Source organism: Numenius arquata, chromosome Z (assembly GCF_964106895.1).
Source record: "Numenius arquata chromosome Z, bNumArq3.hap1.1, whole genome shotgun sequence".
Lineage (NCBI taxonomy): Eukaryota > Metazoa > Chordata > Aves > Charadriiformes > Scolopacidae > Numenius > Numenius arquata.
This window is the reverse complement of record NC_133616.1, coordinates 15,681,138-15,701,742: the sequence shown is the minus strand read 5'-3', so window position 1 is coordinate 15,701,742 and position 20,605 is coordinate 15,681,138.

The window sequence follows — 20,605 nt, the reverse complement described above, 5'->3', positions numbered from 1 at the left end:
AGGAACCACCAGCAGAGAGGCTTGTGCCTCTGCTCCTGCGTGGACCTGAGCCTCGCCCCATCTCCTGCCCCTGTTCCTCTCACCCGCAGAGTGACAGGACCCACAGTGGGTGCACCCCGTCCCTTGAGTCCCTTGGTGGATGAGAAGCTCAACCTGAGCTGTCTGATGTGCGCTGCCAGCCCTAGAAATCCAACCGCATCCCGGGCTGCATCAAAAGAAGCGTGGCCAGCAGGTTGAGGGAGGTGATTGTACCCCTCTACTGCGCTCTGGGTGGGACCCCACGTGGAGCACTGCGTCCAGCTCTGGAGTCCTCAGCACGGGAAGGACACGGACCTGTTGGAAGGGGACCAGCGGAGGGCCACGAAGCTAATGAGAGGGCTGGAAGCACCTCTCCTATGAGGACAGGCTGAGAGAGTTGGGGTTGTTGAGCCTGGAGAAGAGAAGGCTCCAGGGAGAACTTGTAGCATCCTTCCAGTACCTGAACCGGGCCTGCAGGAGAGATGGGGAGGGACTCTTTATTTGGGTGAGCGTAGCGCTAGGACGATGGGTAAGGGTTTGAAACGGAAAGAGGGTAGATTTAGATTAGAGATGAGGGAGGAATTCCTTACTGGGAGGGTGGTGAGACACTTGAAGAGGTTGCCCAGGGAAGCTGTGGAAGCCCCATCCGTGGAAGCGTTCCAGGCCAGGCTGGATGGGCCTTTGAGCAACCTGGTCTAGCGGAAGGTGCACGCGCCGTTGGCAGGAGGCTTGGGACTCGATGATCTTTTTGTTTATGTTTTTGGTTGTTTTTTTATTTTTTGATTCTAATTAGATCTAGGGGCCGGGATCTCTTTGGGAACCGGCCTGAGTCCCAGCTGCTGGCCTGGCTGTGGTTCGGCCGGCCCCTGGGGCACGCTCCCAGTGTCACCGATGGCGGGGTGGCTTCTTGTGGGGCTGGGAGGTGTCCTCAGGCCTGTCGGCCCTCCTCTTTGGGGCTCGCCGGGGTCTCCCGGGTGAGCGTTGGGTGCCCCGGCTGCGAGTGGAGGGCCCGGGCGCAGCCTCCTCTGGGTCCTCCTGCAGCTCTTCTCGCTCCTCGTGGGTGGGAACGGAGGCGCTGGGGGTGTTACCAGGACCCCCTTGAAGGTCTGGTCTCGGGGCAGGAGAGCCCTCTTGGGAGGCAGCAGGGCTGGGAGCATCCTCGGGGCTGCCCTCCTGCCTCCTGGGCAGCACGGGCGTCCTGCAGGCCCATGCGATGTCGCGCCTCCCCACTGCACCGGCGCACGATGGTCTCGACAAGCTGGTGGACAAAGCTCCTCGTGCGCCTTGCCCAGGGAGGTCCGCAGCAGCGGGATGAGAGCCTCCTCCTCCAGCCCAAAGTAGCGCAGGCTGGAGACGACGAGCCTCTGCGCTGCTGCTGCTTCTGGGCATCCTCCAAGAGCTGCCCCAGCTCCTGCTGCAGCCAGGGCAGCAGGGGCTGGAGGACAGTGGGGTAGAGGCGGAAGATGGATGCCCAGACGGAGGCGTGGAAGCCGCCCACCGGAGCCGTGGGCAGGGACCTCGCCAGCTGGCGGCTGTGGTGCTGCACGCTGATGGAGGCTCTGCACCGCGGCCTGGTGTCCAGGAGCTCTTCCTCTCAGCCGGACGACGACTGGTGGGGCTGCAGGTGGTGGGATGACGTGCTCCTCAAAGCTGTCGTCCCGCCCGCACCGAGTGCAAGATGGAAGTCACCCTCCTCTTGCAGAGGGGGCACTCGGGCTTGCTCTCGGGGCCCACCGCACGATGCACCGGTAGCAGAACCGGTGGAGGCATGGCAGGACGTAGCTGGCCTCCTGCCAGCTGTCCAGGCATATTGGACAGCGGTCCTCCAGCTCGGTGGCCATGCTCTCCAGGTGCTGCGGTGGGCTGGGGGGAGCTGGGGATGCTGAGCCGCTCCCTCTCCCAGGTGCTGCAGCAGCGGCTGTCCCGCTAGAGAAGGAAGAGAGGCCAGAGTCATGCGCACGCCCGGGGAGGGATGCAAGAAATGTCCAGGTCCCTCCAGAAGGAAGGGCGCCAGCCGCCCAGGGTGAGGTTGCCCTGCCCAGCTCACCTCTGCTGCTGCGAGCGTGCCTCCTGGCTGCCCCGGCTGCCTGAACCTGGCAGGGCCGGGGAAAATCCTCCAATGGCTCTGGGGTCGCGCACGGAGAGTCGCAGTGAAGAACTCCCCGAGCACGACCTCAGCACCAGCAACAGCCTCGCTCAAGACTCCAACCTCGCCTACTCGCTCGGCTGGCTGTCCGCGCACGAGACGGCTGGCTGAGACTGGGCGCCCGGACACAAGCAGCGAGGGACGCCTGGTCACAATCCATCGCTGGGAGACGTCACAGTCCACCGCTTGGAGACGTCGCAGTCCAGCCCTCGGTGACATCAGACCCAAGGCTCGCTGATGTCGCCGTCGGTTGCTCGGGGACATCGCAACGGGCCATGCTTGCTCGCCGTCCGTGCACATAGTTCCAGCATCGCTACAAGCCTCCGTTGCTCCATCTCTTCTCTTGTGTTCGGCATCTGGTGTTTCACAGCAGCCACCGAGGCCTCGGCCATGTCTTCCTGGGGCCCCATCGGGTCTCTCTGGCCCTGCCTGACATCTCCAGCCACATGTGGCAAGAGGGTGCGTTCCATAACAACCTTGTACTGCGCTTGGAGGCTGCAGGACAAAGTCCCACGGGCTCTCCCCACAGCCCGGCATGGCTGGCCAGCCCTCTGGGCTGCCCTGCTTCCTCCCACGGCGGTCACGGCAGCACTTGTCTTCCTCCCGGGCACCTTGTCCTACCCGGAGGCGAATCCAAGCGTACAGCCGCCTCCAACGCCAAGCCTGGGTTGTCCATTTTCCCAAGGGGCACGCACCACAACCGCCCCATGGAGTCAGCACAGGAGGGGGTTCCTTTCCACAAGGGCTTTTGTGTTCAGTTCCTGACTGCCCTTTGGCCCGGCTGCTCCTGGTCTAAGTGAAGCATCAGATACTTTGGTGTCCCACATCTCTTTCCTCGGTGCCGCTCTCCACCCTCTCTTCCCCCAGTTTGTACCCATAACCAGGATTACCCTGTCCCAGGTGCAGAATCCTGCCCTTGGGCTGGTTGAATTCCATACAGCTGGTGACTGCCCAGCTCTCTAGTCTATCCCGATAGAATCACAGAATGACAGAACCATTTAGGTTGGAAAAGACCATACTCAGCCTCCATTTTCAGCACAGGAACCACAGCAGAGAGGCTTGTGCCTCTGCTCCTGCGTGGACCTGAGCCTCGCCCCATCTCCTGCCCCTGTTCCTCTCCCCGCAGAGTGACAGGACCCACAGTGGGTGCACCCCGTCCCTTGAGTCCCTTGGTGGATGAGAAGCTCAACCTGAGCTGTCGATGTGCGCTGCCAGCCCAGAAATCCAACCGCATCCCGGGCTGCATCAAAAGAAGCGTGGCCAGCAGGTTGAGGGAGGTGATTGTACCCCTCTACTGCGCTCTGGTGGGACCCCACGTGGAGCACTGCGTCCAGCTCTGGAGTCCTCAGCACGGGAAGGACACGGACCTGTTGGAAGGGGACCAGCGGAGGGCCACGAAGCTAATGAGAGGGCTGGAGCACCTCTCCTATGAGGACAGGCTGAGAGAGTTGGGGTTGTTGAGCCTGGAGAAGAGAAGGCTCCAGGGAGAACTTGTAGCATCCTTCCAGTACCTGAACCGGGCCTGCAGGAGAGATGGGGAGGGACTCTTTATTTGGGGAGCGTAGCGCTAGGACGATGGGTAAGGGTTTGAAACGGAAAGAGGGTAGATTTAGATTAGAGATGAGGGAGGAATTCCTTACTGGGAGGGTGGTGAGACACTTGAAGAGGTTGCCCAGGGAAGCTGTGGAAGCCCCATCCGTGGAAGGGTTCCAGGCCAGGCTGGATGGGCCTTTGAGCAACCTGGTCTAGCGGAAGGTGCACGCGCCCGTGGCAGGAGGCTTGGGACTCGATGATCTTTTTGTTTATGTTTTTGGTTGTTTTTTTTATTTTTTGATTCTAATTAGATCTAGGGGGCCGGGATCTCTTTGGGAACCGGCCTGAGTCCCAGCTGCTGGCCTGGCTGTGGTTCGGCCGGCCCCTGGGGCACGCTCCCAGTGTCACCGATGGCGGGGTGGCTTCTTGTGGGGCTGGGAGGTGTCCTCAGGCCTGTCGGCCCTCCTCTTTGGGGCTCGCCGGGGTCTCCCGGGTGAGCGTTGGGTGCCCCGGCTGCGAGTGGAGGGCCCGGGCGCAGCCTCCTCTGGGTCCTCCTGCAGCTCTTCTCGCTCCTCGTGGGTGGGAACGGAGGCGCTGGGGGTGTTACCAGGACCCCCTTGAAGGGCTGGTCTCGGGGCAGGAGAGCCCTCTTGGGAGGCAGCAGGGCTGGGAGCATCCTCGGGGCTGCCCTCCTGCTCCTGGGCAGCACGGGCGTCCTGCAGGCCCATGCGATGTCGCGCCTCCCCACTGCACCGGCGCACGATGGTCTCGACAAGCTGGTGGACAAAGCTCCTCGTGCGCCTGCCCAGGGAGGTCCGCAGCAGCGGGATGAGAGCCTCCTCCTCCAGCCCAAAGTAGCGCAGGCTGGAGACGACGAGCCTCTGCGCTGCTGCTGCTTCCTGGGCATCCTCCAAGAGCTGCCCCAGCTCCTGCTGCAGCCAGGGCAGCAGGGGCTGGAGGACAGTGGGGTAGAGGCGGAAGATGGATGCCCAGACGGAGGCGTGGAAGCCGCCCACCGGAGCCGTGGGCAGGGACCTCGCAGCTGGCGGCTGTGGTGCTGCACGCTGATGGAGGCTCTGCACCGCGGCCTGGTGTCCAGGAGCTCTTCCTCTCAGCCGGACGACGACTGGTGGGGCTGCAGGTGGTGGGATGACGTGCTCCTCAAAGCTGTCGTCCGCCCGCACCGAGTGCAAGATGGAAGTCACCCTCCTCTTGCAGAGGGGGCACTCGGGCTTGCTCTCGGCCCACCGCACGATGCACCGGTAGCAGAACCGGTGGAGGCATGGCAGGACGTAGCTGGCCTCCTGCCAGCTGTCCAGGCATATTGGACAGCGGTCCTCCAGCTCGGTGGCCATGCTCTCCAGGTGCTGCGGTGGGCTGGGGGGAGCTGGGGATGCTGAGCCGCTCCCTCTCCCAGGTGCTGCAGCAGCGGCTGTCCCGCTAGAGAAGGAAGAGAGGCCAGAGTCATGCGCACGCCCGGGGAGGGATGCAAGAAATGTCCAGGTCCCTCCAGAAGGAAGGGCGCCAGCCGCCCAGGGTGAGGTTGCCCTGCCCAGCTCACCTCTGCTGCTGCGAGCGTGCCTCCTGGCTGCCCCGGCTGCCTGAACCTGGCAGGGCCGGGGAAAATCCTCCAATGGCTCTGGGGTCGCGCACGGAGAGTCGCAGTGAAGAACTCCCCGAGCACGACCTCAGCACCAGCAACAGCCTCGCTCAAGACTCCAACCTCGCCTACTCGCTCGGCTGGCGTCCGCGCACGAGACGGCTGGCTGAGACTGGGCGCCCGGACACAAGCAGCGAGGGACGCCTGGTCACAATCCATCGCTGGGAGACGTCACAGTCCACCGCTTGGAGACGTCGCAGTCCAGCCCTCGGTGACATCAGAACCCAAGGCTCGCTGATGTCGCCGTCGGTTGCTCGGGGACATCGCAACGGGCCATGCTTGCTCGCCGTCCGTGCACATAGTTCCAGCATCGCTACAAGCCTCCGTTGCTCCATCTCTTCTCTTGTGTTCGGCATCGGTGTTTCACAGCAGCCACCGAGGCCTCGGCCATGTCTTCCTGGGGCCCCATCGGGTCTCTCTGGCCCTGCCTGACATCTCCAGCCACATGTGGCAAGAGGGTGCGTTCCATAACACCTTGTACTGCGCTTGGAGGCTGCAGGACAAAGTCCCACGGGCTCTCCCCACAGCCCGGCATGGCTGGCCAGCCCTCTGGGCTGCCCTGCTTCCTCCCACGGCGGGTCACGGGCAGCACTTGTCTTCCTCCCGGGCACCTTGTCCTACCCGGAGGCGAATCCAAGCGTACAGCCGCCTCCAACGCCAAGCCTGGGTTGTCCATTTTCCCAAGGGGCACGCACCACAACCGCCCCATGGAGTCAGCACAGGAGGGGGTTCCTTTCCACAAGGGCTTTTGTGTTCAGTTCCTGACTGCCCTTTGGCCCGGCTGCTCCTGGTCTAAGTGAAGCATCAGATACTTTGGTGTCCCACATCTCTTTCCTCGGTGCCGCTCTCCACCCTCTCTTCCCCCAGTTTGTACCCATAACCAGGATTACCCTGTCCCAGGTGCAGAATCCTGCCCTTGGGCTGGTTGAATTCCATACAGCTGGTGACTGCCCAGCTCTCTAGTCTATCCCGATAGAATCACAGAATGACAGAACCATTTAGGTTGGAAAAGACCATACTCAGCCTCCATTTTCAGCACAGGAACCACAGCAGAGAGGCTTGTGCCTCTGCTCCTGCGTGGACCTGAGCCTCGCCCCATCTCCTGCCCCTGTTCCTCTCCCCGCAGAGTGACAGGACCCACAGTGGGTGCACCCCGTCCCTTGAGTCCCTTGGTGGATGAGAAGCTCAACCTGAGCTGTCGATGTGCGCTGCCAGCCCAGAAATCCAACCGCATCCCGGGCTGCATCAAAAGAAGCGTGGCCAGCAGGTTGAGGGAGGTGATTGTACCCCTCTACTGCGCTCTGGTGGGACCCCACGTGGAGCACTGCGTCCAGCTCTGGAGTCCTCAGCACGGGAAGGACACGGACCTGTTGGAAGGGGACCAGCGGAGGGCCACGAAGCTAATGAGAGGGCTGGAGCACCTCTCCTATGAGGACAGGCTGAGAGAGTTGGGGTTGTTGAGCCTGGAGAAGAGAAGGCTCCAGGGAGAACTTGTAGCATCCTTCCAGTACCTGAACCGGGCCTGCAGGAGAGATGGGGAGGGACTCTTTATTTGGGGAGCGTAGCGCTAGGACGATGGGTAAGGGTTTGAAACGGAAAGAGGGTAGATTTAGATTAGAGATGAGGGAGGAATTCCTTACTGGGAGGGTGGTGAGACACTTGAAGAGGTTGCCCAGGGAAGCTGTGGAAGCCCCATCCGTGGAAGGGTTCCAGGCCAGGCTGGATGGGCCTTTGAGCAACCTGGTCTAGCGGAAGGTGCACGCGCCCGTGGCAGGAGGCTTGGGACTCGATGATCTTTTTGTTTATGTTTTTGGTTGTTTTTTTTATTTTTTGATTCTAATTAGATCTAGGGGGCCGGGATCTCTTTGGGAACCGGCCTGAGTCCCAGCTGCTGGCCTGGCTGTGGTTCGGCCGGCCCCTGGGGCACGCTCCCAGTGTCACCGATGGCGGGGTGGCTTCTTGTGGGGCTGGGAGGTGTCCTCAGGCCTGTCGGCCCTCCTCTTTGGGGCTCGCCGGGGTCTCCCGGGTGAGCGTTGGGTGCCCCGGCTGCGAGTGGAGGGCCCGGGCGCAGCCTCCTCTGGGTCCTCCTGCAGCTCTTCTCGCTCCTCGTGGGTGGGAACGGAGGCGCTGGGGGTGTTACCAGGACCCCCTTGAAGGGCTGGTCTCGGGGCAGGAGAGCCCTCTTGGGAGGCAGCAGGGCTGGGAGCATCCTCGGGGCTGCCCTCCTGCTCCTGGGCAGCACGGGCGTCCTGCAGGCCCATGCGATGTCGCGCCTCCCCACTGCACCGGCGCACGATGGTCTCGACAAGCTGGTGGACAAAGCTCCTCGTGCGCCTGCCCAGGGAGGTCCGCAGCAGCGGGATGAGAGCCTCCTCCTCCAGCCCAAAGTAGCGCAGGCTGGAGACGACGAGCCTCTGCGCTGCTGCTGCTTCCTGGGCATCCTCCAAGAGCTGCCCCAGCTCCTGCTGCAGCCAGGGCAGCAGGGGCTGGAGGACAGTGGGGTAGAGGCGGAAGATGGATGCCCAGACGGAGGCGTGGAAGCCGCCCACCGGAGCCGTGGGCAGGGACCTCGCAGCTGGCGGCTGTGGTGCTGCACGCTGATGGAGGCTCTGCACCGCGGCCTGGTGTCCAGGAGCTCTTCCTCTCAGCCGGACGACGACTGGTGGGGCTGCAGGTGGTGGGATGACGTGCTCCTCAAAGCTGTCGTCCGCCCGCACCGAGTGCAAGATGGAAGTCACCCTCCTCTTGCAGAGGGGGCACTCGGGCTTGCTCTCGGCCCACCGCACGATGCACCGGTAGCAGAACCGGTGGAGGCATGGCAGGACGTAGCTGGCCTCCTGCCAGCTGTCCAGGCATATTGGACAGCGGTCCTCCAGCTCGGTGGCCATGCTCTCCAGGTGCTGCGGTGGGCTGGGGGGAGCTGGGGATGCTGAGCCGCTCCCTCTCCCAGGTGCTGCAGCAGCGGCTGTCCCGCTAGAGAAGGAAGAGAGGCCAGAGTCATGCGCACGCCCGGGGAGGGATGCAAGAAATGTCCAGGTCCCTCCAGAAGGAAGGGCGCCAGCCGCCCAGGGTGAGGTTGCCCTGCCCAGCTCACCTCTGCTGCTGCGAGCGTGCCTCCTGGCTGCCCCGGCTGCCTGAACCTGGCAGGGCCGGGGAAAATCCTCCAATGGCTCTGGGGTCGCGCACGGAGAGTCGCAGTGAAGAACTCCCCGAGCACGACCTCAGCACCAGCAACAGCCTCGCTCAAGACTCCAACCTCGCCTACTCGCTCGGCTGGCGTCCGCGCACGAGACGGCTGGCTGAGACTGGGCGCCCGGACACAAGCAGCGAGGGACGCCTGGTCACAATCCATCGCTGGGAGACGTCACAGTCCACCGCTTGGAGACGTCGCAGTCCAGCCCTCGGTGACATCAGAACCCAAGGCTCGCTGATGTCGCCGTCGGTTGCTCGGGGACATCGCAACGGGCCATGCTTGCTCGCCGTCCGTGCACATAGTTCCAGCATCGCTACAAGCCTCCGTTGCTCCATCTCTTCTCTTGTGTTCGGCATCGGTGTTTCACAGCAGCCACCGAGGCCTCGGCCATGTCTTCCTGGGGCCCCATCGGGTCTCTCTGGCCCTGCCTGACATCTCCAGCCACATGTGGCAAGAGGGTGCGTTCCATAACACCTTGTACTGCGCTTGGAGGCTGCAGGACAAAGTCCCACGGGCTCTCCCCACAGCCCGGCATGGCTGGCCAGCCCTCTGGGCTGCCCTGCTTCCTCCCACGGCGGGTCACGGGCAGCACTTGTCTTCCTCCCGGGCACCTTGTCCTACCCGGAGGCGAATCCAAGCGTACAGCCGCCTCCAACGCCAAGCCTGGGTTGTCCATTTTCCCAAGGGGCACGCACCACAACCGCCCCATGGAGTCAGCACAGGAGGGGGTTCCTTTCCACAAGGGCTTTTGTGTTCAGTTCCTGACTGCCCTTTGGCCCGGCTGCTCCTGGTCTAAGTGAAGCATCAGATACTTTGGTGTCCCACATCTCTTTCCTCGGTGCCGCTCTCCACCCTCTCTTCCCCCAGTTTGTACCCATAACCAGGATTACCCTGTCCCAGGTGCAGAATCCTGCCCTTGGGCTGGTTGAATTCCATACAGCTGGTGACTGCCCAGCTCTCTAGTCTATCCCGATAGAATCACAGAATGACAGAACCATTTAGGTTGGAAAAGACCATACTCAGCCTCCATTTTCAGCACAGGAACCACAGCAGAGAGGCTTGTGCCTCTGCTCCTGCGTGGACCTGAGCCTCGCCCCATCTCCTGCCCCTGTTCCTCTCCCCGCAGAGTGACAGGACCCACAGTGGGTGCACCCCGTCCCTTGAGTCCCTTGGTGGATGAGAAGCTCAACCTGAGCTGTCGATGTGCGCTGCCAGCCCAGAAATCCAACCGCATCCCGGGCTGCATCAAAAGAAGCGTGGCCAGCAGGTTGAGGGAGGTGATTGTACCCCTCTACTGCGCTCTGGTGGGACCCCACGTGGAGCACTGCGTCCAGCTCTGGAGTCCTCAGCACGGGAAGGACACGGACCTGTTGGAAGGGGACCAGCGGAGGGCCACGAAGCTAATGAGAGGGCTGGAGCACCTCTCCTATGAGGACAGGCTGAGAGAGTTGGGGTTGTTGAGCCTGGAGAAGAGAAGGCTCCAGGGAGAACTTGTAGCATCCTTCCAGTACCTGAACCGGGCCTGCAGGAGAGATGGGGAGGGACTCTTTATTTGGGGAGCGTAGCGCTAGGACGATGGGTAAGGGTTTGAAACGGAAAGAGGGTAGATTTAGATTAGAGATGAGGGAGGAATTCCTTACTGGGAGGGTGGTGAGACACTTGAAGAGGTTGCCCAGGGAAGCTGTGGAAGCCCCATCCGTGGAAGCGTTCCAGGCCAGGCTGGATGGGCCTTTGAGCAACCTGGTCTAGCGGAAGGTGCACGCGCCCGTGGCAGGAGGCTTGGGACTCGATGATCTTTTTGTTTATGTTTTTGGTTGTTTTTTTTATTTTTTGATTCTAATTAGATCTAGGGGGCCGGGATCTCTTTGGGAACCGGCCTGAGTCCCAGCTGCTGGCCTGGCTGTGGTTCGGCCGGCCCCTGGGGCACGCTCCCAGTGTCACCGATGGCGGGGTGGCTTCTTGTGGGGCTGGGAGGTGTCCTCAGGCCTGTCGGCCCTCCTCTTTGGGGCTCGCCGGGGTCTCCCGGGTGAGCGTTGGGTGCCCCGGCTGCGAGTGGAGGGCCCGGGCGCAGCCTCCTCTGGGTCCTCCTGCAGCTCTTCTCGCTCCTCGTGGGTGGGAACGGAGGCGCTGGGGGTGTTACCAGGACCCCCTTGAAGGGCTGGTCTCGGGGCAGGAGAGCCCTCTTGGGAGGCAGCAGGGCTGGGAGCATCCTCGGGGCTGCCCTCCTGCTCCTGGGCAGCACGGGCGTCCTGCAGGCCCATGCGATGTCGCGCCTCCCCACTGCACCGGCGCACGATGGTCTCGACAAGCTGGTGGACAAAGCTCCTCGTGCGCCTGCCCAGGGAGGTCCGCAGCAGCGGGATGAGAGCCTCCTCCTCCAGCCCAAAGTAGCGCAGGCTGGAGACGACGAGCCTCTGCGCTGCTGCTGCTTCCTGGGCATCCTCCAAGAGCTGCCCCAGCTCCTGCTGCAGCCAGGGCAGCAGGGGCTGGAGGACAGTGGGGTAGAGGCGGAAGATGGATGCCCAGACGGAGGCGTGGAAGCCGCCCACCGGAGCCGTGGGCAGGGACCTCGCAGCTGGCGGCTGTGGTGCTGCACGCTGATGGAGGCTCTGCACCGCGGCCTGGTGTCCAGGAGCTCTTCCTCTCAGCCGGACGACGACTGGTGGGGCTGCAGGTGGTGGGATGACGTGCTCCTCAAAGCTGTCGTCCGCCCGCACCGAGTGCAAGATGGAAGTCACCCTCCTCTTGCAGAGGGGGCACTCGGGCTTGCTCTCGGCCCACCGCACGATGCACCGGTAGCAGAACCGGTGGAGGCATGGCAGGACGTAGCTGGCCTCCTGCCAGCTGTCCAGGCATATTGGACAGCGGTCCTCCAGCTCGGTGGCCATGCTCTCCAGGTGCTGCGGTGGGCTGGGGGGAGCTGGGGATGCTGAGCCGCTCCCTCTCCCAGGTGCTGCAGCAGCGGCTGTCCCGCTAGAGAAGGAAGAGAGGCCAGAGTCATGCGCACGCCCGGGGAGGGATGCAAGAAATGTCCAGGTCCCTCCAGAAGGAAGGGCGCCAGCCGCCCAGGGTGAGGTTGCCCTGCCCAGCTCACCTCTGCTGCTGCGAGCGTGCCTCCTGGCTGCCCCGGCTGCCTGAACCTGGCAGGGCCGGGGAAAATCCTCCAATGGCTCTGGGGTCGCGCACGGAGAGTCGCAGTGAAGAACTCCCCGAGCACGACCTCAGCACCAGCAACAGCCTCGCTCAAGACTCCAACCTCGCCTACTCGCTCGGCTGGCGTCCGCGCACGAGACGGCTGGCTGAGACTGGGCGCCCGGACACAAGCAGCGAGGGACGCCTGGTCACAATCCATCGCTGGGAGACGTCACAGTCCACCGCTTGGAGATGTCGCAGTCCAGCCCTCGGTGACATCAGAACCCAAGGCTCGCTGATGTCGCCGTCGGTTGCTCGGGGACATCGCAACGGGCCATGCTTGCTCGCCGTCCGTGCACATAGTTCCAGCATCGCTACAAGCCTCCGTTGCTCCATCTCTTCTCTTGTGTTCGGCATCGGTGTTTCACAGCAGCCACCGAGGCCTCGGCCATGTCTTCCTGGGGCCCCATCGGGTCTCTCTGGCCCTGCCTGACATCTCCAGCCACATGTGGCAAGAGGGTCCGTTCCATAACACCTTGTACTGCGCTTGGAGGCTGCAGGACAAAGTCCCACAGGCTCTCCCCACAGCCCGGCATGGCTGGCCAGCCCTCTGGGCTGCCCTGCTTCCTCCCACGGCGGGTCACGGGCAGCACTTGTCTTCCTCCCGGGCACCTTGTCCTACCCGGAGGCGAATCCAAGCGTACGGCCGCCTCCAACGCCAAGCCTGGGTTGTCCATTTTCCCAAGGGGCACGCACCACAACCGCCCCGTGGAGTCAGCACAGGAGGGGGTTCCTTTCCACAAGGGCTTTTGTGTTCAGTTCCTGACTGCCCTTTGGCCCGGCTGCTCCTGGTCTAAGTGAAGCATCAGACACTTTGGTGTCCCAGATCTCTTTCCTCGGTGCCGCTCTCCACCCTCTCTTCCCCCAATTTGTACCCATAACCAGGATTACCCTGTCCCAGGTGCAGAATCCTGCCCTTGGGCTGGTTGAATTCCATACAGCTGGTGACTGCCCAGCTCTCTAGTCTATCCCGATAGAATCACAGAATGACAGAACCATTTAGGTTGGAAAAGACCATACTCAGCCTCCATTTTCAGCACAGGAACCACAGCAGAGAGGCTTGTGCCTCTGCTCCTGCGTGGACCTGAGCCTCGCCCCATCTCCTGCCCCTGTTCCTCTCCCCGCAGAGCGACAGGACCCACAGTGGGTGCACCCCGTCCCTTGAGTCCCTTGGTGGATGAGAAGCTCAACCTGAGCTGTCGATGTGCGCTGCCAGCCCAGAAATCCAACCGCATCCCGGGCTGCATCAAAAGAAGCGTGGCCAGCAGGTTGAGGGAGGTGATTGTACCCCTCTACTGCGCTCTGGTGGGACCCCACGTGGAGCACTGCGTCCAGCTCTGGAGTCCTCAGCACGGGAAGGACACGGACCTGTTGGAAGGGGACCAGCGGAGGGCCACGAAGCTAATGAGAGGGCTGGAGCACCTCTCCTATGAGGACAGGCTGAGAGAGTTGGGGTTGTTGAGCCTGGAGAAGAGAAGGCTCCAGGGAGAACTTGTAGCATCCTTCCAGTACCTGAACCGGGCCTGCAGGAGAGATGGGGAGGGACTCTTTATTTGGGGAGCGTAGCGCTAGGACGATGGGTAAGGGTTTGAAACGGAAAGAGGGTAGATTTAGATTAGAGATGAGGGAGGAATTCCTTACTGGGAGGGTGGTGAGACACTTGAAGAGGTTGCCCAGGGAAGCTGTGGAAGCCCCATCCGTGGAAGGGTTCCAGGCCAGGCTGGATGGGCCTTTGAGCAACCTGGTCTAGCGGAAGGTGCACGCGCCCGTGGCAGGAGGCTTGGGACTCGATGATCTTTTTGTTTATGTTTTTGGTTGTTTTTTTTATTTTTTGATTCTAATTAGATCTAGGGGGCCGGGATCTCTTTGGGAACCGGCCTGAGTCCCAGCTGCTGGCCTGGCTGTGGTTCGGCCGGCCCCTGGGGCACGCTCCCAGTGTCACCGATGGCGGGGTGGCTTCTTGTGGGGCTGGGAGGTGTCCTCAGGCCTGTCGGCCCTCCTCTTTGGGGCTCGCCGGGGTCTCCCGGGTGAGCGTTGGGTGCCCCGGCTGCGAGTGGAGGGCCCGGGCGCAGCCTCCTCTGGGTCCTCCTGCAGCTCTTCTCGCTCCTCGTGGGTGGGAACGGAGGCGCTGGGGGTGTTACCAGGACCCCCTTGAAGGGCTGGTCTCGGGGCAGGAGAGCCCTCTTGGGAGGCAGCAGGGCTGGGAGCATCCTCGGGGCTGCCCTCCTGCTCCTGGGCAGCACGGGCGTCCTGCAGGCCCATGCGATGTCGCGCCTCCCCACTGCACCGGCGCACGATGGTCTCGACAAGCTGGTGGACAAAGCTCCTCGTGCGCCTGCCCAGGGAGGTCCACAGCAGCGGGATGAGAGCCTCCTCCTCCAGCCCAAAGTAGCGCAGGCTGGAGACGATGAGCCTCTGCGCTGCTGCTGCTTCCTGGGCATCCTCCAAGAGCTGCCCCAGCTCCTGCTGCAGCCAGGGCAGCAGGGGCTGGAGGACAGTGGGGTAGAGGCGGAAGATGGATGCCCAGACGGAGGCGTGGAAGCCGCCCACCGGAGCCGTGGGCAGGGACCTCGCAGCTGGCGGCTGTGGTGCTGCACGCTGATGGAGGCTCTGCACCGCGGCCTGGTGTCCAGGAGCTCTTCCTCTCAGCCGGACGACGACTGGTGGGGCTGCAGGTGGTGGGATGACGTGCTCCTCAAAGCTGTCGTCCGCCCGCACCGAGTGCAAGATGGAAGTCACCCTCCTCTTGCAGAGGGGGCACTCGGGCTTGCTCTCGGCCCACCGCACGATGCACCGGTAGCAGAACCGGTGGAGGCATGGCAGGACGTAGCTGGCCTCCTGCCAGCTGTCCAGGCATATTGGACAGCGGTCCTCCAGCTCGGTGGCCATGCTCTCCAGGTGCTGCGGTGGGCTGGGGGGAGCTGGGGATGCTGAGCCGCTCCCTCTCCCAGGTGCTGCAGCAGCGGCTGTCCCGCTAGAGAAGGAAGAGAGGCCAGAGTCATGCGCACGCCCGGGGAGGGATGCAAGAAATGTCCAGGTCCCTCCAGAAGGAAGGGCGCCAGCCGCCCAGGGTGAGGTTGCCCTGCCCAGCTCACCTCTGCTGCTGCGAGCGTGCCTCCTGGCTGCCCCGGCTGCCTGAACCTGGCAGGGCCGGGGAAAATCCTCCAATGGCTCTGGGGTCGCGCACGGAGAGTCGCAGTGAAGAACTCCCCGAGCACGACCTCAGCACCAGCGACAGCCTCGCTCAAGACTCCAACCTCGCCTACTCGCTCGGCTGGCGTCCGCGCACGAGACGGCTGGCTGAGACTGGGCACCCGGACACAAGCAGCGAGGGACGCCTGGTCACAATCCATCGCTGGGAGACGTCACAGTCCACCGCTTGGAGACGTCGCAGTCCAGCCCTCGGTGACATCAGAACCCAAGGCTCGCTGATGTCGCCGTCGGTTGCTCGGGGACATCGCAACGGGCCATGCTTGCTCGCCGTCCGTGCACATAGTTCCAGCATCGCTACAAGCCTCCATTGCTCCATCTCTTCTCTTGTGTTCGGCATCGGTGTTTCACAGCAGCCACCGAGGCCTCGGCCATGTCTTTCTGGGGCCCCATCGGGTCTCTCTGGCCCTGCCTGACATCTCCAGCCACATGTGGCAAGAGGGTCCGTTCCATAACACCTTGTGCTGCGCTTGGAGGCTGCAGGACAAAGTCCCACAGGCTCTCCCCACAGCCCGGCATGGCTGGCCAGCCCTCTGGGCTGCCCTGCTTCCTCCCACGGCGGGTCACGGGCAGCACTTGTCTTCCTCCCGGGCACCTTGTCCTACCCGGAGGCGAATCCAAGCGTACAGCCGCCTCCAACGCCAAGCCTGGGTTGTCCATTTTCCCAAGGGGCACACACCACAGCCGCCCCATGGAGTCAGCACAGGAGGGGGTTCCTTTCCACAAGGGCTTTTGTGTTCAGTTCCTGACTGCCCTTTGGCCCGGCTGCTCCTGGTCTAAGTGAAGCATCAGATACTTTGGTGTCCCAGATCTCTTTCCTCGGTGCCGCTCTCCACACTCTCTTTGCTCTGGACAACCTTCTTGGGGAAGGCCTGGCCAGCCTCTGGAAGCTGGATCCACAGGTAGGGAGGATGGACGGTGCTGGCAGGGATGACTCTGCCCACCAGCCTGGGGGCTGCACACCTGCGGGCTGGCAAGGGACCTGGGCCAGGCAGCCATCTTCTGTCCTGGCCTGAAGGGCACTGCAACACTTCCCGACCGGGAGACTCCTGACCCAGCTGATGCTTGGGAGGGAAAAGTCTCCACCTTCTTGCCAAAGCCTGCTCTGATGGCCCACGGCAGGTAGAGACACTGGGGCTCTTTGGCGCTGTGTCCCCCCATCGCCCTGCAGACTCCCACAGGGGGAGGCTGGGCCCCATCCAGCCCCAGCCCAGCCCAAGGGGTGTCAGGAACTGTAGACAAAAACCCCTCTGGAAAGATGACCCCCTCCTTTGCTGGCTCCACAGTGGAGGTGTGGTGCGGCCACCTCTGAAAAAGGGATTACCCAAGCTTGAACACAAATTCTATCAGCAAAAGCTGAGTGTGACGTATTAAAGAGAATGTTTTAAGAATATTGATATATCAAGAACAATGTGTCAAGAGCCTCCTCGGTGTCTCAAACTGATGACTTGGGACAAATATCCCGTATATTCTTCCTAGCTTTTGCAGCTGTTATTAGACCTAGGCTAGGTAATATCTCTTCAGGTATCAGTCATGTGTTTGATAGAAAGTTATTGAGGTTCATGGCACTATTTTCTGACTGTAGAAAACTCTTTCCTTGTAGGAGAGTATGATTTTGGGAAACAATATTGGTTAAAATTGTATACGGAAGACCTCAGAGATACAGGAGAATGGGCTTGGAGACGTGCTAATCTTTTCACCAGTGTATTGCATAGTATACCTTTAGCACACAGTAGACTTGAGTAGGTTCAAGATCTGTTCTTCCTCCCAAATATAGGAATAAATTAATGAAAACAGAGAAATAATTTGCATTTAAAGGAACTTAATAATACAAGGGGAAATTAACAGAAATGTTCTGTCTCAAAATATGATTCTGAAGAAAATTTACAAAAACCATTTAGGCAACAGTCAGCTCATTTTTTTTTTTTTTCAATTCTGTCTGTTAAAAACAGAGGCATGCTTAGTGCGAATAAACAAAGAGAAAGAGTGGTTTTAAAGTAGTCTATGATCTTTCACTAAAGAATGTGATGAGGAGGTTGTCAGAAAGTAAGCCAGCTTAAAAGACACAGGGAGTAATTCCTCGTCTGCCTTGTTCTTGTAGCTATGTTGAGAGGCACAAGAGCTGTCCTTTATGTCAGCGATAGATTTTTTGTGGTATAAAGGAAAGTCTCGGGTTGTAAAATTTTCAGTTTCCAGGTCTGTGGCAGTCACGCTGTTTCTTCCTCTGCACTCTTCATCCAGTGAACAACTTTGGGCTGATCACAGCATGTGAACACACATGTTACATTACTCTGAGTTGCACTGTGGGCCAAAAGAGCTCAGTCTTTGAACATGATTCTTGCAAGCAAAAGATGAGGACAGAAGCACTGCTGCTGATTAGTATTGTAAAGCTTCTACCATTCGCTCTTACAGGGAGGAGAAGTTCAAGGAGCTGTGGTAGGCTCATATGTATTGTACATACGCATCAGGTATCAACACATTGTTATCTTACTCAAAGGCTGAACAAAGTCTTGGCCTAGGTTATGCTTGATTTGAGTCAGCATGGAAGACTTTACATATTGTAAGTTTTATGCTTTTTTTTGTTTTTTAAATTAAAAAAATCAACTTAATGCTCAAGGTATTACACAGAACTTTGAGTAAAACTGAATTCAGTGGGATAAGCAGAGAAGTCCACACACAAATGAACGAACCATTCTGGTAATACTCGCCCTTGTGTAATTTTACAGTTGTTAGCACCCACTAACACAGGTGTTGTGATTTGTCTGATTTACCCAGAAGTGCTCCATATGAATTGAGATATTTCATTAAAGTGCTCGTTTAGCGACTCAAACAGGAAAACCTCAGTCAAACAATAAATTATATTAAAGGCAACGCGACAAACTATTTCTTGTTGTTTTCTTGTACTTGGCAACAGATCTGGCCTGGTTTGTGTAAAGCAGTGCAACAGCGAACTACTCTGTTCCAGTACTTCTCAAGGGAATAGCTGTCAGACATTTAGCTCCTTCTTTAAAGTACAAATTCCTTGTTGTTAACAGCTGTTTATTGGTTACAATCACAAATGCAATGTTATTTGGGATTTCTGAAACAGGGGGAGCAATGCGCAACGTTCAGTTAAAGCAGCGGAAATATGTGTCCAAGAACATACAATCAGAAATCCAAGAATAGCAATCAGAAATACAATGCAACTGATAAAAACTGAGAAAGAGACAAGTATTTGAAGTCATAAAAAAAATCAGTGGAAGTCACGATATCAGGTAAAAAAAAATATTCTTTCCAACTTTATTTCTTCTGGTAGAAGTTTATTTGGATATTCTTTATTTTTACAAGTGTTTGGAGAGATAAAATAGAAAAACGTGGTAGCTTTTTATGGTGATAAGGACAGATGTTATTTCAAACTTTGGCTTTCCATTACTATATGATAGTCTGTAGGTACCTCTATGCTTCCTTATTTTCCACAGTGATCAAAGCAGTGAAGCCAATGTAAAACTGTGCATGTCCATTTCAACACATTATTATGAACATTGTCATCTGAATCCATGCAGTTAAAGATCAGCAAGACGTGCAAGGCATAGCATGCACAGCAAGCAGCAATCCGCGTGTTGTTTCGCTCTCACACTGCTTTAATTAGTGCTTGGCAATCTGGGTATCAAACAGTGTGTCTGTGCAGACTGCATACCGCTCAGGAAGTGATTCACTGAGTTCTGGTAGACATTCGCACTACTACTTGCAGAAATGACCCTGCATACACTGCCTTTCCTGCGTTGTTACACATTAACCTTTCCACAAAGCCATAGATAGGATCTTATACAAAATTTAGGCTTTTAGACATTTCAGAGTAGTGCTGAAATTCTTAAGGCATTAGTCACAGCCCCTGGTTTGGAGTGTTAGTGCCTCCTGCTAAGTACTCGTACAGACATACTTCAGCTTTACCCTTCTTCTGCACTAGACTTAACCCTGCCAGTATACAATAGTCCAAGGAAAGCAGGAGCACCCACTCTCCAGTTGGTGGGGCCAGATGTGCCTGAATATTACATCACCTTGTGTTGTAAATATAAGTATTTTACAGAAAGATGAAGGGAGAAAAAGAAATGAGGGGAGAGGGTGGAAGCAAAACTCAAACCTGAGTTCCCACCTGAATGCAATAACGTACTTTCCCAAAAGATCAATAACTGAAGAAAAAAGTGTTAGTGGTCTCAGCTTGTATGTTGTTTTTACTAACAATAAGTGCTAACGTGGGATAAAGCCCATGCAGCCTTTTGTGTGCCTTGCCACATCTGTGACACAGACTAGGGCCTATAAGATTCCAACCTCTCTTTAGAGTTTGAAATGTAATTGATCACTGGAGTCCTGCTCAGGTACACGAACAAGAACTATTTTCAGATATTTTATTGCACAGGGGCATTCTTACTGTATATTCCCCATATATCCTAGAAATACCGGTAGAGTATTTGAGGCTTTTTGCTGGCTCAAGTAGCTGCAGATGGTCCCAGGTATCGTTTGGTTCAAACGCATCCTACTGAGCAGCGTTGAACTCCTAGAACTGAACTTTTGTTTTTATTTACATGTTTGGCTTTGTATTTCTGTGGCTTCTGCCAGCTGGTTTTGGTTCTCTCTTTTGTGGTTCGTTCTGTGGCACCACTGAAGGCTTCTCAGATGCGAACCGACCTTCTACAGAAAACATTTTCAATAAAGCAATGTCTGGCCCTGATGCTGGTTATTCTGCTGTGACAGGGATATGGGAGGCAGAGTGCTGGTGGATACAATGCACTACAAAGTGAAAAGTTGGTGAGTTTATGTTAGTCAATGTCAAATGTTTTTTTACTGTTAGCATTTTTAAATTTTATTTTAGAACTGAAATTCAGGGCATTTAAAAGCCTGGCGCTTTTACACAATAATGCAGGCTTACTGAGGAACACTAGTACTTACTTTTCCCGCATTACATACCATCTTTTAACGTCATTACATTTATATTAAAGCTTTATACTGGTCAATTAGTGCAGGTTGAAATCTCCTCACATTTTTGAGTCAAAGATGATCCTTGTGAAAATGTTTGAAATTAACATTCTAAATTACTCAAATAGTAATTATGTATTATTTTTACTTTCCTTGACTATTTTACCATTTAAAATGTTTTTTATTTCATGTCATTCAAATTTTAACAGGGTAAATATTATAAGTATTCCCTACATTGTTTACCAGCCTATGTTTTGACACTGGCTGAACAAATTACTTGATTTTATCAAAATTTTGAAAAGAAATCTTTATATTTCCTATGAAATATTCCGGAATCTTTCTTCCATAGTAATGAATAGATGAGTTTTAATGTTTTAGCCCATTAAGGCAGGGGAATGTTTTAAAATAAAAAGATTTTCCATGGACCAGAATTTCTGCTTTCCAACTTGCTGTTAAATTAGTGACTGTACCATAAGTAATACTGAATGCTTTCTGAATCAGACTTAGGACTGTTACTAGAAAAAATTGTTTAACTTCCTGATGTCTGCAGATTGAAATATCTTTATATTGTTTCTGTAATGTATTTATCAATTTGCAAACATGTTCAGGAGCTGTGCTTAGGGTAGGCAAGAGAAAACATTTTATTTGGTATTATTCACTTAGTGTGGAGAAATGGGGAAAGGTGGTGAAGGGATGGGAG